Source organism: Arachis ipaensis, chromosome B10, assembly GCF_059453495.1.
Source record: "Arachis ipaensis isolate K30076 ecotype BB chromosome B10, ASM5945349v1, whole genome shotgun sequence".
NCBI lineage: Eukaryota > Viridiplantae > Streptophyta > Magnoliopsida > Fabales > Fabaceae > Arachis > Arachis ipaensis.
This window is the reverse complement of record NC_142435.1, coordinates 105,552,474-105,577,388: the sequence shown is the minus strand read 5'-3', so window position 1 is coordinate 105,577,388 and position 24,915 is coordinate 105,552,474. Positions and strand designations below refer to the sequence as shown.

At 38.2% G+C, this 24,915-nt stretch overlaps 1 non-coding gene across 1 annotated transcript; it reads right to left on the bottom strand.

The window, feature by feature from the left end:
• Nucleotides 1-8,413: 8,413 nt before the first annotated feature.
• On the bottom strand, nt 8,414-8,521 carry LOC148581186 (small nucleolar RNA R71). The gene has a single exon (XR_015895465.1). It is a non-coding gene; the product is annotated as a small nucleolar RNA R71 (small nucleolar RNA).
• Between the last annotated feature and the right edge of the window lie 16,394 nt (nt 8,522-24,915).

The window sequence follows — 24,915 nt, the reverse complement described above, 5'->3', positions numbered from 1 at the left end:
ATGAATGCCCGCAGCTCCAACAAGAAGACAACATGGTGGCATCCACTCATAACTTCTATGACCACCCCAACCAAGGGTATAATCAAAGTGGAAATAATAACTATGGATGGCAGGACAATTCTAACCAGAATTGGAAGGACAACAATAACAGAGGAGGCAGAGATAATCAGGGAAATCAGAGATGGAATAATAACAACAACAGGCAGCGAAATCAACCTTACAGAGCATCTCACCTGAGGCAAAACCAAGGACCACAGAACAATCAACAGCAGACCTCTCAATTTACTCATTCTTCTTTATCTCCTAATGAAGAGCTACTACAATCTTTTGAGCGAAGACAACAAACCATGGAAAGTAACATCATGAATAGTATTAATGCCAGTCTGAATGGTCTCACCTCTACTTTGTAAGCTCTTATGTCACAGATTGGATCAACGCAAAATTCCAGTAACCAACCTTCAAGCTCCACTGGAATCCCCTCTCAACCATTACCCAATCCAAAGGGAGGCATTAATGCCATCACCCTAAGGTTTGGAACCACACTGTAGGAGAAGAATCAGGAGGAACCAAGCCCACCAGAACATACCTCAGCTGAAGAGGTAGTAGAAATAGAAGATGTTAAAGAGGAAGAGGACATACAGGACATAGCTGAAGAAGAAATAGCTCAACCACAAGAGGAAGCACCAAAAGGTGCAGACAGCACAGAAAACACTACTCCTATTCCATTTCCACAACTTGCAAGGAAGCCTAGGAAGCAGCTGGAACCTGACCCCAAAATGGTAGAAATATTCAAAAAGGTTGAGGTAACTGATCCTCTTTTTGATGTTATTCAGCAGGTACCTAAGTATGCAAAGTTTCTAAAAGACTTATGTATCCATAAAGACAAAATTAATGAATTAGAAACTATTCCTTTAGGTAGTTATATATCTGCTTTAATGGGAGGATTACCTGAAAAATGTAGTGATCTAGGTCCTTGTATAGTTAGCTGTACTATTGGTGGTGTAGTAATTTACGATTGCATGTGTGATTTAGGAGCATGTGTCAGTATAATGCCTTTGTCTATATATGATATTTTGAGGCTCCCTCCCTTAAAAAGGTCGGCAGCTCATTTTGTGTTAGCAGATAAAAGCATTATTACAGTGGCTGGAGTTGCTGAAGATGTTTTGGTGAACATTAAAGGGCTTACATTTTTCACTGATTTTTATATCTTGGAAATGCCCCATAATGATTCAGATAAGCCATCATCAATCCTACTTGGAAGACCATTCCTGAAGACATCAAAATTCAAATTGGATGCTTTTTCAGGAACATACTCCTTTGAAATAGATGGCCGCATAGTAATCTTCAATCTGAATGGAATCATTGACAACCCCCAAAAAGATCGTTCTATCTTCTAGTGTGATGTCATAGATGAAAGTGTAGCTGAAGTTCACAAGGAAGAGTTTGAAGAGAGGCACACTGGATAAGGTCCAAGTATGGGGACCCTTTTAACTGACAATGAGGGCACTTGATGCCAGGGCATCTTGGCCAGTTTCATTGACCTTTTCTTTACTAATTTTAGGTTAGTTTCATGCATTTTCTTAGGAAATAAGCTAGTTTTGGGTAGATATTCACTTACACCTTGATTCAAGCATACATTGTGCATTTTACATTATTTCATGAGGATTTTGCATAAGTTTAGTGACAAATTGTATGTTGCATTGCCCATGACTTGGACTAGAACTTTGATGCGCTCTATTGCTTGATTTCAGGACCAAAGGAAGCAAGGAATGGGAGGTAACTTGCAAAGTTAATGAGAAAAGTGATTGCCAATAACGCTCTCAAAGCCATCATTGACCACGTTAAGAGTCACGTTAACTAAGTTAACGTGAACTCTAACGTGGAGAAGGGAAGTTGAGCCAACGTTAGTGACACTTAACATTGTCACTAACGTTAGCAAATGCTCATAAGTGGCCACGTTAGAGTCCACGTTAACTTAGTTAACGTGGCCTCTAACGTTAGAAAAGGGGAGAAACGCCAACTTTAGTGACATTCAACATTGTCACTAACGTTGGCCTAAGGAGAAACATACCACGTTAACTCCCACGTTAACTTGGCTAACATAAGACGCAAGCATGGTCGACAACGTTAGTGACACCCAATATTGTCACTAACGTTGGAAGTAACCACACAACCCCCCAAGGAGCCACGTTAACTTCCACGTTAACTTAGTTAACGTGAAAGCTAACGTTGATGAGTGAAAGAATGGCCAACGTTAGTGACACTCAACATTGTCACTAACGTTGGGGATGGCTAAGCATGGCCACGTTAGAAGCCACGTTAACCTAGTTAACGTGGACTCTAACGTGAAGCATAGGGGCACCTTGGAACGTTAGTGACAATGTTGAGTGTCACTAACGTTCTCGAAGGATGGCAAGCCCACGTTAAAGAGCCACGTTAACTAAGTTAACGTGGGCTCTAACGTGGGAACAAAAGGGGCTTTTCAAAGTTATTGGAAATGTTAAGTCTCAATAACGTGTGCGAAGGACTTAGAGGCAACGTTAGTGGCAACGTTTATGCCACTAACGTTGAAGTTAACGTGGCTTTTACTTAGTAACGTTAGTGAGAAAGTTGATTGTCACTAACGTTCTCGAACTTATATTTTCACTAAACGTTAACACCCCTAACGTCCTGAGCTAAAGTTTCTGCCCACTTCACATTTTCTCTCTGCAAGTAAAGCCAAGCCCAAATGAAGAAGAGAACTGCTTCAAACTCAAGATCCAAAGGCCCAAGACTTGAAGAGCCAACTAGAAGCTGAGAGAAGTAGTATATATAGGAGTAGCTTTGAATTGTTAGGTCGGAAAGGAGGAAAGGAGAACTACTCTCTGTATTTTACTTTCTCTGCATTTTTCTAGTTTTATGATGTATTCTCCATCTTTGTTTTCATTTTCAAGAGCTATGAACAACTAAACCCCTTTCATTGGGTTAGGGAGCTCTGTTGTAATTTGATGGATCAATACTAATTTTCATTATTCTTCTTCTATCTTTTCTCTTGATTTTACTTGAAAGCTTTCGATCTTCATCCAATTGAGTAGTTATCTTGGAAAAGAAGCTATTTAAACTTGGATCTCTTCTGAACCTTGAAAGAGGAATGAAGAGATCAAGCTAGAAATACTTTCTCATGCTGGACCAAATTGGGTTTGGATGGGTATGTGACTATAACCCTCTCAATACTTGATTTGGGAAATGCATGTGGTATAATCAATGACCATACTTCATCTCTTCTCATGAGAAATTGACCAAGGAATTAGCTATTGATCAAGATTTGAGAGATTGAATTGCAAGAAACTGTAATTCAATCAATTAAGATTTCCAAGGAGATCAATGAGTGCATTGATTGAGGAAGAGATGAAAATGAAATTGATCCGGAGAATTGGAACATCTCCTAAGCCTAATGAACTCCCCATCTCTGATCTTACCCATTCTCTTTAATTTCTGCCATTTACTTTTATGAGCAAATCCCCCATTCCCATTTACAATTCTACAATTTATTTTCAGTCATTTACTTCCAGTCCTTTAATTCTAGCATTTACTTTTCTGTTATTTACATTCCCGCCATTTTATTTTCTGCAACTCTCAACCCAAATTCTGGATTCGCTCAACTAGAACATTCTTCTAATTAAAGTTGCTTGATCAATCAATCTCTGTGGGATTCGACCTCACTCTATTGTGAGTTTTTACTTGACGACAAATTCGGTACACTTGCCGAAGGGAGATTTGTTGTGAGACAAGTTTTCCGTGCATCAGCACTTCGTCATTTTCACATGCTCCAGATAATCCAAAGCCTGCCCATGATCAAAAGTTAGAATTGAAACCCCTCCCTCCACCTCTCAAATATGCTTATCTTGAAGATGAGCAGAGGTTTCCGGTTATCATTGCAAGGGAACTTACTCCTCAACAAGAAGAGCAGTTACTTGATGTGCTGAGGAAGCATAAGAAGGCAATTGGGTGGAGCTTGGCAAACATAGTAGGCATCAACCCTCAAGTATGTGAGCACAGAATAATTTTAGAAGAGGGAGCAAGACCTGTCCGTCAACCCCAAAGAAGATTGAATCCCACCATCTTGGAAGTTGTCAAAAAGGAAGTAACCAGACTATTGGAAGCCGGTATCATATATCCCATTTCAGACAGTGAATGGGTAAGGCCAGTACAAGTGGTGCCCAAGAAGTCTGGAGTCACTACAGTGAAGAATGAGCATAGAGAGTGATGAGCGGATAATTTATACGCTTTTTAGCATTGTTTTTAGTATGTTTTTAGTAGAATCTAGTTACTTTTAGGGAAGTTTTTATTAGTTTTTATGTTAAATTTACATTTCTAGACTTTACTATGAGTTTGTGTGTTTTTCTATGATTTCAGGTATTTTCTGGCTGAAATTGAGGGACTCTAGCAAAAATCAGATTCAGAGGTAGAAGAAGGACTGCTGATGCTGTTGGATTCTGACCTCCGTGCACTCAAAGTAGATTTTTTGAAGCTACAGAACTTAAAAAGGCGCGCTTTCAATAGCGTTGGAAAGTAGACATCCAGGGCTTTCCAGCAATATATAATAGTCCATACTTTGGCCGAGTTTAGATGACGCAAAAGGGCGTTGAACGCCAGTTCTACGCTGCAGTCTGGAGTTAAACGCCAGAAACACGTCACAAGCCAGAGTTGAACACCAGAAACACGTTATAAACTGGCGTTCAACTCCAAGAATGACCTCTCCACGTATAAACTTCAAGCTCAGCCCAAGCATACACCAAGTGGGCCCCAGAAGTGGATTTATGCATCAATTACTTACTTCTGTAAACCCTAGTAACTAGTTTAGTATAAATAGGACTTTTTACTATTGTATTTGGATCTTCGGAACATCTGGGGACGTTTAGTTCTTAGATCATGGGGGCTAGCCTCTCGGCCATGCCTGAACCTTTATCACTTATGTATTTTCAACGGTAGAGTTTCTACACTCCATAGATTAAGGTGTGGACTCTGCTGTTCCTCATGAATTAATGCAAAGTACTACTATTTTTCTATTCAATTCAACTTATTCCACTTCTAAGATATTCATTCGTACTTCAATATGAATGTGATGAACGTGACAATCATCATCATTCCCCCACGAACGCGTGCCTGACAACCACCTCCGTTCTACCTTAGATTGAATGAGTATCTCTTGGATCCTTAATCAGAATCTTCGTGGTATAAGCTAGATTGATGGCGGCATTCATGAGAGTCCGGAAAGTCTAAACCTTGTCTGTGGTATTCCGAGTAGGACTCAGGGATTGAATGACTGTGACGAGCGTCAAACTCGCGAGTGCTGGGCGTAGTGACAGACGCAAAAGGATAGTAAATCCTATTCCAGTATGATCGAGAACCTCCAGATGATTAGCCATGCAGTAACAGCGCATCATACCATTTTCATAGAGAGGATAGGATGCAGCCATTGACACTGGTGATGCCTCTAGATGATTAGCCATGCAGTGACAGTGCATCGGACTATTTTCACAGAGAGGATGAAAAGTAGCCATTGACAACGGTGATGTCCTTACATAAAGCTAGCCATGGAAAAGAGTAGGACTGATTGGATGAAAACAACAGAAAAGCAGAAGTTCAAAGGAACGATGCATCTCTATACGCTTATCTGAAATTCTCACCAATGAATTACATAAGTATTTCTATCTTTATTTTATGTTTATTTATTTATTAATATTCGAAAACTCCATAACTATTTGATATCCACCTGACTGAGATTTACAAGATGACCATAGCTTGCTTCATACCAACAATCTCCGTGGGATCGACCCTTACTCACGTAAGGTTTTATTACTTGGACGACCCAGTGCACTTGCTGGTTAGTTTTGCGAAGTTGTGAAGCTATGCTTGGACCATGGTATTGTCCACCAGTTATTGGCGCCATCGCCAGGGAGAGAACGAACAACAAATTTTACAACCTCAGAGTAACAATTTCGCATACCAAGTTTTTGGCGCCGTTGCCGGGGATTGTTCGAGTTTGGACAACTGATGGTTCATCTTGTTGCTCAGATTAGGTAACTTTCTTTTTGTTTTATTTTCAAAAGTTTTTCAAAAAAAAAATCTTTCAAAAATTTCCCATCTGTTTTCGAAAATTATTCTAAAATTTTTTTAAGAATGAATTCTAGTGTTTCATGAAGCATGTTGAAGCCTGACTGGCTGTAAAGCCCTGTCTAAATTCATTTGGACTGGGGCTTCCAACCCAACATTATTAAGAGCAAGCTAGTTGTTGCTAATCCACCTGCTGCTATTTTTGATCCACCTGATTTACATGCTAAAGCTTGGCTGGCTATTAAGCCATGCCTAACCCTCAAATTGGTGCTTTAGACTAAGAGTACAAGATTCCTGGAATTCATATTAAAAAATTTTGGAATCCTTATTTTTCTTTTTCAAATAATTTTCGAAAAGTCCAAAAAAATCATAAAATCATAAAAATAAAAAATATTTTGTGTTTCTTGTTTGAGTCTTGAGTCAATTTTTAAGTTTGGTGTCAATTGCATTTTTTCTAAAAATTTTATGCATTTTTCAAAAATTCATGCATTCATAGTGTTCTTCATGATCTTCAAGTTGTTCCTGGCCAGTCTTCTTGTTTGATCTTGATGTTTTCTTGTTTTGTGTCTTTTCTTGTTTTTCATGTGTATTTTTGCATTCATAGTGTCTATACATGAAAAATTCCTAAGTTTGGTGTCTTGCATGTTTTCTTTGCATTGAAAATTTTTCAAAAATATGTTCTTGATGTTCATCATGATCTTCAAAGTGTTCTTGGTGTTAATCTTGACATTCATAGCATTCTTGCATGCATTCATTGTTTTGATCCATAACTTTCATGCATTGAGTCTTTTTCATGTTTTTCTCTTTCATCATTGAAAATTCAAAAATAAAAAAATATCTTTCCCTTTTTCACTCATAAATTTCGAAAATTTGGATTGACTTTTTCAAAAATTTTTAAAATCTAGTTGTTTCTTATAGTCAAATCAAATTTTCAATTTAAAAATCTTATCTTTTTCAAAATCTTTTTCAAAAATCAAATCTTTTTCATTTTTCTTATTTATTTTCGAAAATTTTAAAAATATTTTTCAAAAAAAATCTTTTTCTTAATTTCATCTCATAATTTTCGAAAATATCATCAACAATTAATGTTTTGATTCAAAAATTTAAAGTTTGTTACTTGCTTGTTAAGAAAGATTCAAACTTTAAGTTCTAGAATCATATCTTGTGATTTCTTGTGAATCAAGTCATTAATTGTGATTTTAAAAATCAAATCTTTTTCAAAACTAATTTCAATCATATCTTTTCAAAAATATCTTTCTATCTTATCTCTTCATACCATATCTTTTTCAAAAATTTGATTTTAAAATATCTTTTCTAACTTCTTATCTTCTTATCTTTTCAAAATTGATTTTCAAATTTGTTTCAACTAACTAACTAACTTTTTGTTTGTTTCTCATCTCTTTCAAAACTACCTAACTAACTATCCCTCTCTAATTTTCAAAAATCCCTCCCTTTTTTTCAAAAATTCTTTTTAATTAACTAATTATTTCAAATTTTAATTTTAATATTTTTTTTCTTCTTTTAATTTTCGAAAATCACTAACCATTTTTCAAAAATAATTTTCAAAAATCCTTCTCTCTCATCTCCTTCTATTTATTTATTCATCTACTAACACTTCTCTCCCATCCAAAAATTCGAACACTACCTCCCTCTCTGTGTTCGAGTTTTTCCTCTTCTCTTCTTTACATTACATTCTTTTCTTCTTCTACTCACAAAGGGGAACCTCTATACCTGGGTAAAAAGGATCCCTATTATTATTATTTTTCTGTACCCTCTTTTTCATATGAGCAGGAGCAAGGACAAGAACCTTCTTGTTGAAGCTGACCCTGAACCTGAAATGACTCTGAAGAGGAAACTAAGAGAAGCTAAAATACAACAATCCATAGATAACCTTACAGAAATTTTCGAACAAGAAGAGGATATGGCAGCCAAAAATAATAATAATTCAAGGAGGATGCTTGGTGACTTTACTGCACCTAGTTCCAATTTACATGGAAGAAGCATCTCCATCCCTACCATTGGAGCAAACAATTTTGAGCTTAAGCCTCAACTAGTTTCTCTGATGCAACAAAACTGCAAGTTTCATGGACTTCCATCTGAAGATCCTTTTCAGTTCCTAACTGAATTCTTGCAGATATGTGATACTGTTAAGACTAATGGAGTAGATCCTGAAGTCTACAGGCTCATGCTTTTCCCTTTTGCTGTGAGAGACAGAGCTAGAATATGGTTGGATTCTCAACCTAAGGATAGCCTGAACTCTTGGGATAAGCTGGTCAAGGCTTTCTTAGCCAAGTTCTTTCCTCCTCAAAAGTTGAGTAAGCTTAGAGTGGATGTTCAAACCTTCAGACAGAAAGAAGGTGAATCCCTCTATGAAGCTTGGGAGAGATACAAGGAACTGACCAAAAAGTGTTCTTCTGACATGCTTTCAGAATGGACCATCCTGAATATATTCTATGATGGTCTGTCTGAATTAGCTAAGTTGTCATTGGATACTTTTGCAGGTGGATCCATTCACCTAAAGAAAACGCCTGCAGAAGCTCAAGAACTCATTGACATGGTTGCTAATAACCAGTTCATGTACACTTCTGAGAGGAATCATGTGAGAAATGGGATGCCTCAGAAGAAGGGAGTTCTTGAAATTGATACTCTGAATGCCATATTGGCTCAGAACAAAATATTGACTCAGCAAGTCAATATGATTTCTCAGAGTCTGAATGGAATGCAAGCTGCATTCAATAGTACTCAAGAGGCATCTTCTAAAGAAGAAGCTTATGATCCTGAAAACCCTGCAATAGCAGAGGTGAACTACATGGGTGAACCATATGGAAACACCTATAATCCCTCATGGAGAAATCACCCAAATCTCTCATGGAAGGATCAACAAAAGCCTCAACAAGGCTTTAATAATGGTGGAAGAAACATGTTTAGCAATAGCAAGCCTTTTCCATCATCCACTCAGCAACAGACAGAGAACTCTGAACAAAATACCTCTAATTTAGCAAACTTAGTCTCTGATCTATCTAAGTCCACTGTGAGTTTCATGAATGAAACAAGGTCCTCCATTAGAAATTTGGAAGCACAAGTGGGCCAGCTGAGTAAAAGAATCACTGAAACCCCTCCTAGTACTCTCCCAAGCAATACAGAAGAGAATCCAAAAGGAGAGTGCAAGGCCATTGATATAACCATCATGGCCGAATCCAAGAAGGAAGGGGAGGACGTGAATCCCAAGGAGGAAGACCTCCTGGGACGTCCAATGATCAATAAGGAGTTTCCCTCTGAGGAACCAAAGGAATCTGAGGCTCATCTAGAGACCATAGAGATTCCATTAAACCTCCTTACGCCCTTCATGAGCTCTGATGAGTATTCTTCTTCTGAAGAGAAAGAGGAAGTCACTGAAGAACAAGTTGCCAAGTTCCTTGGTGCAATCATGAAGCTGAATGCCAATTTATTTGGTAATGAGACTTGGGGAGATGAACCTCCCCTGTTCACCAATGAACTAAATGCATTGGATCAACTGAGATTGCCTCAGAAGAAACAGGATCCTGGAAAGTTCCTAATACCTTGTACCATAGGCACCATGACCTTTGAGAAGGCTCTATGTGACCTTGGGTCAGGGATAAACCTCATGCCCCTCTCTGTAATGGAGAAACTGGGAATCTTTGAGGTACAAGCTGCTAAAATCTCATTAGAGATGGTAGACAATTCCAGAAAACAGGCTTATGGACAAGGAGAGGACATGTTAGTAAAGGTTGAAGGCCTTTACATCCCTGCTGATTTCATAATCTTAGATACTGGGAAGGATGAGGATGAATCCATCATCCTTGGAAGACCCTTCCTAGCCACAACAAGAGCTGTGATTGATGTTAACAGAGGTGAACTAGTCCTTCAATTGAATGAGGACTCCCTTGAGTTTAAAACTCAAGAACATCCTTCTGTAAACATGGAAAAGAGGCACAGTAAGCTTCTCCCACTGCAGAGTCAACCAGAGCCCCCACAGTCAAACTCTAAGTTTGGTGCTGGGAGGCCACAACCAAACTCTAAGTTTGGTGTTAAACTCCCATATCCAAACTCTAAGTTTGGTGTTGGGAAGTCTCAACAATGCTCTGAACATCTGTGAGGCTCCATGAGAGCCCACTGTCAAGCTATTGACATTAAAGAAGCGCTTGTTGGGAGGCAACCCAATTTTTATTTATCTAATTTTAATTTATTTTTATTGTTATTTCATGTTTTATTAGGTTCATGATCATGTGGAGACACAAAATAAATATAAAAATTGAAAACGGAATAAAAAATAGCACACCCTAGAGGAGGAGTTCACTGGCGTTCAAATGCCAGTAAGGAGCATCTGGCTGGCGTTCAACGCCAGAACAGAGCATGGAGCTGGCGCTGAACGCCAGAAACAAGCATGAAGCTGGCGTTCAACGCCAGAAATATGCTGCATCTGGGCGTTGAACGCCCAGAACAAGCATCAGGTCGGCGTTTAAACGCCAGAATTGCATGCAAAGGCATTTTACATGCCTAATTGGTGCAGGGATGTAAATCCTTGACACCTCAAGATCTATGAACCTCACAGGATCATCTCAGGATTTGTGAATCCCAAAGGATCCCCACCTTCCCTCCTCATAATCCTAGTTTCTTCCACATCTTCTTCTTCATCTATTCTTTCTTCTTCTGCTCGAGGGCGAGCAACATTCTAAGTTTGGTGTGGTAAAAGCATTGCTTATTTTGCTTTTCCATCACCATTGATGGCACCCAAAGCCAGAAAAAACTCAAAAAAAAAGAGAAGAGAAAAGGGAAGACAAAAGCTTCCACCTCCAAGTCATGGGAGATGGAGAGATTCATGTAAAGGATCTATAGCTCAGTGGTAGAACATTTGACTGTAAATCAAGAGATCCCTGAGATACCTCAGGGGATACATTTTCCCCCACACAATTATTGGGAGCAACTAAGGATAGGAGCACCAAAATCACTAGGGATCAAGCAACAGAGACAAGGAAGAGACATAGAAGAGCTCAAGGACATCATTGGTTCCTCAAGGAGAAAACGCCACCATTACTAAAGTGGACTCATTCCTTGTTCTTACATTCTCTGTTTTTCGTTAAGTGCTTATCCATGTTTGTGTCTTATTACATGATCATTAGTATTTAGTAACTATGTCTTAAAGTTATGAATGTCCTATGAATCCATCACATCTCTTAAATGAAAAATGTTTTAATTCAAAAGAACAAGAAGTACATGAGTTTCGAATTTATCCTTGAACTTAGTTTAATTATATTGATGTGGTGACAATGCTTCTTATTTTCTGAATGAATGCTTGAACAGTGCATATGTCTTCTGAAGTTATTGTTCATGAATGTTAAATATGTTGGCTCTTGAAAGAATGATGACAAAGAGACATGTTATTTGATAATCTGAAAAATCATAAAAATGATTCTTGAAGCAAGAAAAAGCAGTGAATACAAAATCTTGTAGAAAAAAAAGAGAAAAAAAATTGCGAAAAAATAATAGAAAAAGAAAAAGCAAGCAGAAAAAGCCAAAAGCTCTTAAAACCAAAAGACAAGAGCAAAAAGCCAATAACCCTTAAAACCAAAAGGCAATGGTAAATAAAAAGGATCCCAAGGCTTTGAGCATCAGTGGATAGGAGGGCCTAAAGGAATAAAATCCCGGCCTAAGCGGCTAAACCAAGCTGTCCCTAACCATGTGCTTGTGGCGTGAAGGTGTCAAGTGAAAACTTGATACTGAGCGGTTAAAGTCAAGGTCCAAAGCAAAAAAAGAGTGTGCTTAAGAATCCTGGACACCTCTAATTGGGGATTTTAGCAAAGATGAGTCACAATCTGAAAAGGTTCACCCAATTATGTGTCTGTGGCATTTATGTATCCGGTGGTAATACTGGAAAACAAAGTGCTTAGGGCCACGGCCAAGACTCATAAAGTAGCTGTGTTCAAGAATCAACATACTGAACTAGGAGAATCAATACAACTATCTGAACTCTGAGTTCCTATAGATGCCAATCATTCTGAACTTCAATGCATGAAGTGAGATGCCAAAACTATTCAAGAGGCAAAAAGCTGCAAGTCCTGCTCATCTGATTGGAGCTATGTTTCATTGATAGTTTGGAATTTATAGTATATTCTCTTCTTTTTATCCTATTTGATTTTCAGTTGCTTGGGGACAAGCAACAATTTAAGTTTGGTGCTGTGATGAGCGGATAATTTATACGCTTTTTGGCATTGTTTTTAGTATGTTTTTAGTAGAATCTAGTTACTTTTAGGGATGTTTTTATTAGTTTTATGTTAAATTCACATTTCTGGACTTTACTATGAGTTTGTGTGTTTTTCTGTGATTTCAGGTATTTTCTGGCTGAAATTGAGGGACTTGAGCAAATATCAGATTCAGAGGTAGAAGAAGGACTGCTGATGCTGTTGGATTCTGACCTCCCTGCACTCAAAGTAGATTTTTTGGAGCTACAGAACTCAAAATGGTGCACTTCCAATTGCGTTGGAAAGTCGAAATCCAGGGCTTTCTAGCAATATATAATAGTCCATACTTTGGCCGAGTTTAGATGACGCAAAGGGGCGTTGAACGCCAGTTCTACGCTGCAGTCTGGAGTTAAACGCCAGAAACACGTCACAAGCCAGAGTTGAACGCCAGAAACACGTTACAAACTGGCGTTCAACTCCAAGAATGACCTCTCCATGTGTAAATTCAAGCTCAGCCCAAGTACACACCAAGTGGGCCCCGGAAGTGGATTTATGCATCAATTACTTACTTCTGTAAACCCTAGTAACTAGTTTAGTATAAATAGGACTTTTTACTATTGTATTTGGATCTTCGGAACATCTGGGGACGTTTAGTTCTTAGATCATAGGGGCTGGCCTCTCGGCCATGCCTGAACCTTTATCACTTATGTATTTTCAACGGTAGAGTTTCTACACTCCATAGATTAAGGTGTGGAGCTCTGCTGTTCCTCATGAATTAATGCAAAGTACTACTATTTTTCTATTCAATTCAACTTATTCCGCTTCTAAGATATTTATTCGTACTTCAATACGAATGTGATGAATGTGACAATCATCATCATTCCCCCACGAACGCGTGCCTGACAACCACCTCCGTTCTACCTTAGATTGAATGAGTATCTCTTGGATCCTTAATCAGAATCTTTGTGGTATAAGCTAGATTGATGGCGGCATTCATGAGAGTCCGGAAAGTCTAAACCTTGTCTGTGGTATTCTGAGTAAGACTCAGGGATTGAATGACTGTGACAAGCGTCAAACTCGCGACTGCTGGGCGTAGTGACAGACGCAAAAGGATAGTAAATCCTATTCCAGTATGATCGAGAACCTCCAGATGATTAGCCATGCAGTGACAGCGCATCGGACCATTTTTACAGAGAGGATAGGATGCAGCCATTGACATTGGTGATGCCTCCAGATGATTAGCCATGCAGTGACAGCACATCGGACCATTTTCACAGAGAGGATGAAAAGTAGCCATTGACAACGGTGATGTCCTTACATAAAGCCAGCCATGGAAAGGAGTAGGACTGAATGGATGAATACAGCAGGAAAGCATAAGTTCAGAGGAACGATGCATCTCTATACGCTTATCTGAAATTCTCACCAATGAATTACATAAGTATTTCTATCTTTATTTTGTGTTTATTTATTTATTAATATTCGAAAACTCCATAACTATTTGATATCCGCCTGACTGAGATTTACAAGATGACCATAGCTTGCTTCATACCAACAATCTCCGTGGGATCGACCCTTACTCACGTAAGGTTTTATTACTTGGACGACCCAGTGCACTTGCTGGTTAGTTGTGCGAAGTTGTGAAGTTATGCTTGGACCATGGTATTGTGCACCAGTTATTGGCGCCATTTCCAGGGAGAGAACGAACAACAAATTTTACAACCTCAGAGTAACAATTTCGCATACCAGAGAGCTCATAGCAACTAGAGTTCAGAATGCTTGGAGAGTCTGCATTGATTACAAGCGTCTCAACCAAGCTACCCGTAAGGATCACTACCCACTTCCATTCATTGATCAAATGCTGGATCACCTGTCAGGTAAATCACATTATTGCTTTTTAGATGGTTACACAGGTTATTTCCAGATTCATATAGCTCCTGAGGATCAGGAAAAAACTACTTTTACATGTCCTTTTGGGACTTATGCTTACAAGAGAATGCCCTTTGGCTTGTGCAATGCACCAGCTACTTTCCAAAGATACATGATGAGTCTTTTCTCTGATCTTATTAAGGACTGTATGGAAGTTTTTATGGACGATTTTAGCGTTTATGGTGATTCTTTTAGCCTTTGCTTAGATGGATTATCTAGAGTATTAGATAGATGTGTTAATACAAACCTTGTATTAAATTTCGAAAATGTCACTTTATGGTAAAACAAGGGATTGTATTAGGACATGTGGTATCTAATAATGGCATTTCTGTAGATCCAGCAAAGGTGAATGTTATTTCTAGTTTACCTTACCCCTCTTCTGTGAGGGAAGTCCGTTCGTTCCTTGGCCATGCAGGTTTTTACAGGAGATTTATTAAGGACTTTAGTAAGGTCGCACTTCCCTTATCCAGATTACTACAGAAGGATATTGAGTTCGAGTTCAATGAGGATTGCAAACAAGCATTTGATAAGCTGAAGACTGCTCTGACTCAAGCTCCAATTGTGAGAGGACCAGACTGGAGCCAGCCATTTGAAATCATGTGCGATGCTTCCAACCATGCAGTAGGAGCAGCGCTGGCTCAACGTGAAGGTAAGGATCCTTTTGTTATTGCTTATGCGTCTAAGACTTTAGACACTACCCAGTCCAACTATACTACTACTGAGAAAGAGCTTCTTGCTATTATTTTTGCTCTGGATAAATTCCGAGCCTATTTACTTGGTACTAGAGTAGTAGTGTATTCGGACCATGCAGCTTTAAAGTATCTATTAGCTAAAAAGGAATCCAAACCAAGACTCATACGTTGGATACTGCTGTTACAAGAATTTGATTTAGAAATAAAGGATAGGAGTGGTAATCAGAATTTAGTGGCAGACCACTTGAGTCGCCTTGAGCATATTAAGGATGATTCTACTCCTATAGATGATAATTTTCCTTTTGACAACCTGCAAGCAGTATCTGAGGTAGTCCCTTGGTATGCACCTGTTGCTAATTATTTAGTTAGCCGCACATTTCCTCCAAATTTTTCTAAGCATCAAAGAGACAAGCTGAAGAGCGAGTCTAAATATTATATATGGGATGACCCATATTTATGGAGATGTGGCACTGATCAAGTAATTAGACGTTGTGTGCCTCAATCAGAATTCCAGTCCATTTTAGAGGCCTGTCACTCATCTGAGAGTGGAGGATATTTTGGTCCTCAAAGAACAGCCAGAAAGATCTTAGACTGTGGATTCTGGTGGCCTACTCTTTTTAGAGACGCTGCTGAGTTCTGTAAATCTTGTCTCCCATGCCAGAAATTTGGTGATATATCCAGGAGGGATGAGATGCCTCAACAAATTATGCTTTTCTGTGAAATTTTTTATATTTGGGGCTTTGACTTCATGGGTCCATTTCCAAATTCTAATGGATATTTTTATATATTGTTAGCTATGGATTATGTTTCCAAATGGGTGGAAGCAATTCCTACCCGCATTGATGATGCTAACACTGTTGTTTCCTTTGTGAGAAACCATATTATATGTCGCTTCGGATCACCACGAGTAATCGTGAGCGATCAAGGCACCCATTTTTGTAACAGGAGACTAACAGAATTAATGAAGAAGCATGGGATAATTTATAAAGTTGCAACAGCTTACCATCCCCAAACTAATGGGCAAGCCGAGGTGTCAAATAGAGAAATTAAGCGTATCTTGCAAAAGATAGTAAAGCCTCATAGAAAGGACTGGAGCACCAAGCTACAAGATGCACTCTAGGCATATAGAACAGAATACAAGACACCCATTGGGATGAGTCCTTTCCGCTTGGTTTATGGAAAAGCTTGTCATCTCCCAGTTGAAGTAGAACACCGAGCTTTTTGGGCAGTTAAAGAGTGCAACATGGGAATTGAGAAAGCCGGAGCTGAAAGAAAGTTGCAACTGCAGGAACTAGAGAGCCTTCGCCTAGAAGCTTATGGAAACTCCAGAATATATAAGGAAAAGATGAAGGTTGTACATGATCAAAACATCAAGAAGAAAGAGTTTTAGCCTGAGGATTTAGTCCTCCTTTATAAATCACGACTAAGGCTCATGTCAGGCAAGTTGAGATCAAGATGGGAAGGTCCATACAGAGTAGAGAAGGCCGAACCGTACGGAATTTATCACCTAAGCCATCCTTCAAGCTCTGAACTTATTAAGGTTAATGGACAACGCCTGAAGTTATACCATGGCGAGATGATGCAGAGAAACAAAGAGCTTGAGATCTTCCTCTTGGAAGATCCCCACATAGCAGAAGATTGAGCTAGTGGAGCGTCCAACTTACGGACGTTAAAGCAAAGTACTAGGTGGGAGACAACCCACCATGGTATGATCGTTCTTTTTTTTATTTTTAGTTTTTCCTATTCAATAACTCTTCTCTTTCTTAGTACTTTCGTGCATCTGCATTTACATGTTTTTATTTTCAAAAAAAAAAATTTTTGCTACGCGACGCGTCACAGGGAGAGTAAAGAAAAATAAAAATGAACAGAAAGTCACGCTGGAGTGTGGCTGGAGGCGTGCCAATGGCACAAATCAACCCACGCGACCGCGTTGCTGACGCGTTCGCGTCGCATGGGAATCATGGCCTCCCACGCGACCGCATGCCCTGAAGTTTTCGACGTAAAAGGGTGCAAAATGAAATATTGTGCGAGAGTGATACTGGATTGGTGCTGGAAGCACAATCCTTATCACGCGACCGCGTCACCGACGCGGCCGCGTCATCCGTTTTCTGACGCACACTCACGAGATCGCGTGACCCACGTGATTGCGCCACCCTAATTTTGGCAAATAAATTAATTTGAACAGAGAGTTGTGCTGGTGCGAGGCTGCACTCGCGCCGGAAGCATAACATGGGTCACACGACCGCGTGACCAACACGATCGCGTCACCTTACTTGAAGCGCATTCACGCGAACGCGTGCCCCACGCGGCCGCGTCGCGTGCGCCGCACAGCTCAACCTAAATTGCCAAATTATCTTATCTTATGCTTACTTTAGTTTGAGTTGTATGAATTTTTACAATTAACTTCATTCTAGTACTTTTGGATCAATGTTATAAATATATTTTGGTTAGAGACAATTTTTATTATATAAAAAAATTATTTAGTATAATTATGTATTTATTTTTATTTTGTAATATTCAATTCATTTATACATGTAATCATATTAACTATTATGTTGTATTAGTAATTATTAGATAATTATATATATATACAGAAAAAAAGGACCTAAGGCTACACCTATATGTACAGTAGCTATAGTATACAAAAAAAAAAAGAGACCTAAGGCTACACTTATATATAGTAGCTATAGTATACAGAAAAAAAAAACGAGACCTAAGGCTACACTTATATACAGTAGCTATAGTATAAAAAAAAAAAGAGGGACCTAAGGCTACACTTATAAAAAGTAGCTATGGTATACAATGTGGTTACGCTTTACAAGTGATGCAGTAGGGTTGAAAAGCGTAGCCTATTCTGGAAGAACGAAAGCTGAAAAGCGTAGCCTTTGGTCCTGGACAGCATCACTTGAAAAGCGTAGCCTATTTCCAAACGCCAAAAGCGTAGCCCTTGGTGCAGAAAAGCGTAGCCTTTGAGAATAGGCAACGGCCGAATAGGAATCACCCCAAAAAGCGTAGCCGTAGCCCAAAAAGCGTAGCCTTAGCCTAAGGCATCATTTTTTTCATTTTTGGCTACACTTTTCAAGTGTACCTGAATGGGTGTTTTTCTTGTAGTGTGCGAAGCTTTTCAGCCTAACCTCTTCGCACTCAAACAGCTATAACTTTAGCTATAGAGGTTCAAATGACACGGTTCTAGTTGTGTTGGAAAGCTAACGTCCGGGGCTTCGATTTGATATATAATATGCCATAGTTGCCTTGACGCTAGGCAACTTGAATGCGTGCTCCACGCGGATGCGTCGCAGTGGCAAAAATCAGCGTGGCAGATTTCTTCTCTAGCGATTTCTGGGCTGTTTTCGACCCAGTTTGCGGCCCAGAAAATACAGATTAGAGGCTATAAAGTGGGAGAATCCATTCATTCATATTTATCAGCTCATAATTCATAATTTTTAGTTTTAGATGTAGCTTTTAGAGAGAGAGGCTCTCTCCTCTCTCTTAGGATTAGGATTTCTACTTTTATGCTGTTGAGTTGGATATTACTACCTCCATTGAGGACTTTATTATTCTAGTTTGTTTTCTATTTCCTTACTCTTTTATATCTTTAATCCTTATTCAGAGTTACAATTGGAAAGCTTTTATGACATTATTAATGCAAAGAGTATTTTTCTATTTACCCCATTATTTGTTTGATTATCCTCAAGTATTTATTTAGTCATTTATTATATGAAATTAGCATCCATGTCAATGGAGTATGTTCCCAACTTGATTTTGGAGTTGATTAATATTTGAAGACCCTTGAGTCGAATTACTCAAGAGTTAAATTGTAACTGGGTTTATTGTTGGCTGGCTCTCTAGTCACTAACGCTAATCCTTCCCAAGGGAGAGGATTAGAACTTGTGAATAGAAGTAGACTTCCAACGGCGCCATTTTGAAAGAGCGAAACTCTCGCGCGATCTAGAATTTTCACAATAAATTCGCGTTACAAGTATAGCTTCTAGACTGACAAGAATTCCTTTCTTACAAACGTTTTGGTTGTCACAAGTAACAAACCCCTTTAAAATTGATAACCGAAGTATTCAAACCTCGGGTCGTCTTCTCAAGGAATTGCAGGGAGGTATGTTCTTATCATTGGTTATGAGTTTTCTAGGGAATTTGGAGTTTGGGCAATGGGCACAGATATAATTATAAATTAAAGCAATAAAAATAAATAAGAAATTTTATGTAATTAAATTAAAAGCCTTGACCCGCAGAAGATTAATTGGAAGTTCTATCCTTGTTGGATTTTTCTCAAGATCAATTGATAATTGAAGGTTACTTCTACTTAGTTATCCTTTACCAAGTAAAGTAAAAGAAATTCAAGTAAGTTGGAAGTCTACTTCTATTCACAAGTTCTAATCCTCTCCCTTGGGAAGGATTAGCGTTAGTGACTAGAGAGCCAGCCAATAATAAACCCAATTACAATTTAACTCTTGAGTAATTCAACTCAAGGGTCTCCAAAATCAAGTTGAGAACCTACTCTATTGACATGGATGCCAATTTCATATAATAAATGACTAAATAAATACTTGAGAATAATCAAACAAATAATGGGTTAAATAGAAAAATACTCTTTCCATTAATAATGTCATAAAAGCTTTCCAATTGTAACTCTGAATAAGGATTAAAGATATAAAAGAGTAAGGAAATAGAAAACAAACTAGAATAATAATGTCCTCAATAGAGGTAGTAATATCCAACTCAAGAGCATAAAAGTAGAAATCCTAATCCTAAGAGAGAGGAGAGAGCCTCTCTCTCTAAAAGCTACATATAAAACTAAAAATTATGAATTATGAGCTGATAAATATGAATGAATGGATTCTCCCACTTTATAGCCTCTAATCTGTGTTTTCTGGGCCGCAAACTGGGTCAAAAACGGCCCAGAAATCGCTGGAGAAGAAATCTGCCACGTTGATTTTCGCCACTGCGATGCGTCCGCGTGGAGCACGCGTTCGTGTCGCTTAGCATCAGGGAAACTATGGCACATTATATATCAAATCGAAGCCCCGGACGTTAGCTTTCCAACACAACTAGAACCGTGTTATTTGGACCTCTGTAGCTAAAGTTATAGCCGTTTGAGTGCAAAGAGGTCAGGCTGGACAGCTTAGCAATTTCTCCAACTTCTTGTATTCCTCCCACTTTTGCATGCTTCCTTTCCACCTCTGAGCCATTCCTGCCCTGTAATCTCTGAAATCACTTAACACACATATCAAAGCATCTAATGTTAATAAGAGAGGATTAAACATAAGGAACTTAAGGCCAAAGAAGCATGTTTTCAATCAAAGCACGTAATTAGGAAGGCAAATGTAAAACCATGCAAATAGTATGAATAAGTAGGTAAAGAGTTGATAAAAATCACTCAATTGAGCACAAGATAAACCATAAAATAGTGGTTTATCAAATGGATCAAAGGAGTGAAGAGAAAAGCATGCAAAGTGGAGAACTCATGGAAAATCAAGGATTGGGAGTGCAATCATCGACGTGTACACGTGGATTACGCGCACGTGTGGAATATGAAGTCGCATTGCGACGCGTACGCGTGGGAGTAAAATGCCAAACGACGCGTACGCATGACCCATGCTTACACGTGCAGCTCACACGTGACCTCATTAAAGTGAAAACGCTGGGGGCGATTTTTGAACTTCCCAGGCCCAAATCAAACTCATTTCTGAGCCTATTACATGCAGAAATCAAGAAGAGTCAAGGAAGGGGGAGCACATAGTGGAGTTTTCATCATGTTTTAGTTAGTTTCTAGAGAGAGAAGCTCTCTCTTCTCTCTAGAATTAGGTAAGATGTAGATTAGGATTTCTTAGATCTAGGTTTAATCATGCTTTTATTTACTTTTTCTTTCTAATTTCTTGTTCCTTTACCTTTGCTTTCCTAGTTAAGTATTCTAATCCTTGTATTTGTTTACTTTGTTGTTGATGCACTCTTGTTCCTTTTATTTTCCTTTAATACAATTTAAGTTTGATTTATTCTATTGTTGATTTGAATTGTTCTTGTTAATTTCCTTGCAATTAGTAGTTGTAGATTTACACTTCTTGTAATTTTATTTTACCTTCCTTTTATGCCTTCTAAGTGTTTGACAAAATGCTCGGAAGGATGTTAGAATAGATTTTTCTGTTCTTGGCTTGGGATGGTAACTTAGGTGAAATTGAGTTGCTAATGTCCAAGTCTTGATAATTGGTGTCCATTGACTCTAGCTTCCACTAAGTTAATTAGTAATGTGGCTAGAACTTATGGATTGGGATTGGTGTGGCTCATTTGACTTTCCTCCATTCGTTAGAGGATGACTTAATGGGATTAATCCTTGCAATTATCATGTTGTGGTTAGTAACAAGGATAAAGATCCTTAACCATCAACCCTTGCCAAGACCTTTTTATCATTTGAGTTTCATTTACTTTCTTGCAATTTATGTTTCATGTCTCTTATCACAAAATCTCAAATACTTGTCCCATAACCAATAACAAGAACACTTCCCTGCAATTCCTTTGAGAGACGACCCGAGGTTCGAATACTTCGGTTATTTTATTGGGATTTGTACTTGTGACAAACAAATTTTTTATTGAAGATTGTTTGTTGGTTTAGAAACTATACTTGCAATGAGAATTTATTTGTGAAATTCTAAACCATACGAAAAAATCCGTTCATCACTTAGCTTTGGGGTTATGATAAACCCCAATTTTGTGGTTTATCTTGTGCTTAATTTAGGGGATTTTATCACCTTTTCTCATATTTATTCAATGAAATAGCATGATTTTGTAATTCTCCCTTAATTTGTGCTTAAGTGTAAAAACATACTTTTCAGGCCTTAAAATTGGTGATTTTAATTCACCTTAATTCCATTCGATGCCTTGATGTGTTTGTTGAGTGATTTCAGGTACATAAGGCTTGTATTGGATGGAAGAAGTGAAGAGAAAAGCATGCAAAGTGGAGAATTCATGGAAAAACAAAGATTTAGAGTGCATACATCGACGCGCATGCATGGAGATGAAGTTGCCAAGAGACGCGTACGCGTAAGAAGGAAAAGCCAAGCGATGCGTACGCGTGACCCATGCGTACGCGTCACAGCTTGCACGTGACCTCATTAAAGTGAAAATGCTGGGGGCGATTTCTAAGCTGCCCAAGCCCAAATCCAACTCATTCCAGAGACTATTTCATGCAAAATTCAAGCTTGGGCAAAGGGGGAGCACTTAGATGTAGCTTAGCATCATGTAGTTTAGTTTCTAGAGAGAGAAGCTCCTTCTTCTCTCTAGAATTAGGGTTCTTAGGGTATTTTGCATCTTAGATCTAGGGTTCAATTCTTGTTTTCCTTTAGTTTCCTTGTAATTTCTTGTTCCTATATCCTAATTCTCTTAGCTTGTAGTGTTAATTTCTCTTTTCATGCCTCTTTTATGTTGATACACTTTTGTTGGATTTGGATTTCCTAATGCAATTTAATGTTGATGTTTTTTTATTGTTGATTTGAGTTGTTATTATTAATTCCTTGCAATTGGTAGTTGTTAGATTTTACTCTTCCTTGCAATTTAATATGTTTCCCTTTTTTGCCTTCCAAGTGTTTGACAAAATACTTGGTTGGATGTTAGAGTAGCTTTTTGAGCATTCTTGGTTTGGAAAGAGGAATTGGGAAATCTTGAGTCATTAATACCCAACCTATGTTGGTGATCTAGAGTTGTTTGTTAATATTATTTCCATTGACTCTAATCTCTTGCTAATTCAATTAGTGAGTTGATTAAGATTTTTGGATTGAGATTAGCTAGTCTTATTTGACTTTCTCTCATGGAAGATAACTTTGCACCTTCTTCCATGTTGGAGATGACGAAATAAGATAAATTCTTCTTAATCATTGTTATGATTAGTGACTAGGTAATTAAGTAGTAATTACTCACAAGAGTGAGGTCGATCCCACAGGGATTGATGGATCGAGCAATTTTAGTTAGGTGATGAATTTAGTTAAACAAACAGTTGATGATTTGAGTAAATTGTGATTAACAAAAGCTAAACTGCAAGTAAATAAAAGGGAAAGGGGAAATTGAAAGAAAAATAAAATGCAGAAGAGTAAATTGCATGAAACTTAAAGTGCAAGTAATGTAAATGACTGAAACTTAGATTGCAAGAAATATAAATAGCTGAAGCTTAAAGTGTAAGAAAACTAAATTACTGAATCTAAATTGCTGGGAAATGTAAATTGCTTGAAGAATAAAAGGGATTTAGGAGCTGGGATTCAGAATTTAACAAGAAAATGCAAAATGTAATCATTCAGAGAAGTAGAAGATGAAATAAGTTACAGAAGATCTAAACAAAAATGGAAAATTGCTTGAAAAAGCAAAACAAAAAGAAAACTTAGCTCAATTATGAAATCTAAAAGAGAAATTGAGGATCAAAGAAGAGAAATGAGATTAGAAAGTAGATCTAGATCTCAATTACCCCCTTGACTTAACAGAAAAGAAATTGCAGAAGAAATGTAAATGAAACAGCAAATGAAACTCAAATCCAATTCCTCAATTCTCAGAATTTTGCAGCAGAAGAGCAAAGATGAAATTTAGATCAAGAATTGAAACTGAATTCCTTCAATCTCAATCCAAAATTTAAAACAGAAAGTAGAGGTTGCAGAAGAAAGTAAAATGAAAACTAGAGAGCAAGACTTAGATCCAATCTGAGTTTCAGAGCTCTCAATGAAACTAAAGTTCAAGAAAATGAAAAAATGAGCTAAAAGTCCAGAGCCACAAAAGTTAAATGAGCCAAAGATCCTTTACAAATTAAATTAACTCCTATTTATATACTTTCTAGTTTTGGTTTTTAGGACTTGGAGTGGGCTTTTCAAATTGGTGAAGAAGTGGATCCAAAATGGCTTTTTAATTGAAAATTGGACCAAGGGCCACCTCTAGTGGAGCGCTCGGTGAAGTCAAATAACGTAGCACTCACTTAGCTCCTTGTGCTTCCTTCGAACCAAGCCTCGTGCTAAACTTCATAGCGCTCAGTGAAATGAACCAACGTAACGTTCCCTTGTGCTTAAGTTGGTCTCCCTCTTCGAGCCCTGGCCGTTTCATTTTGGAGCAATTTCTCATGCCAAAGTAGTGCTCAGTGAGGGGTTTCAACGTAGCGCCCTTTCTATGTATTGTGTGCCCCTTTTCGAGCCTTGGCTATCCCATTTATGAGTGTCGCGCCTTGTTTTCCTTTTGATGGGCCACGATAAAGTGAAAAGAGTTGACGGAGCGCTCTTGGTTTTGAGCGCTGGTGCCTTGTTAATTTGGTATCCCTTGAGCGCTCAGTTTGTAAACACAACGTAGCGCCCTTGCCTTTCTTTTGGCCGCTCCTTTACTAGCGCTCAATTAGAGAGCGCTGCGCTCAATTAGAGAGCGCTGCGCTCAATTAGAGAGCGCTATGCTTGGCCTTGGTTGAGTGCCACGCTTTTATATCATGGGTCACGCTTTTCAAACCGTGGCCTAAGGTCCAAAGCGTGCTCTAAGATTCCTTTTTCTTTTTTTCATCATTTCTTCACTTACAAGTAATCAAAAAACCAATCAAAGCATCACCAAATTCATAAGATTCCTAAATCATTCAAAAACCAACTAATTCTAGCTTAAACCTCATGATTTTATGGTAAATAATTGATGGTTGATTGTTGATAAACCCTGATTTCGTGATTTATCTTGTGATTATTTTAGGGATTTTATCACCTTTTCCCACATTTATTCAATGAAATAGCATGGTTTTGTAATTCTGCCTTGAATTGTGCTTAAGTGTAAAAACATGCTTTTTAGGCCCTTAAATTGGTGATTTTAATCCACTTTAATTCCATTCAATACCTTGATGTGTTTGTTGAGTGATTTCAGGTTCATAAGGTAAGTATTGAATGGAAGAAGTAAGGAGAAAAGCATGCAAAGTGGGAGAACTCATGAAGAAATGAAGGAACTGTAAAGCTGTTAAGCATGACCTCTTCGCACTCAATTGACCATAACTTGAGCTA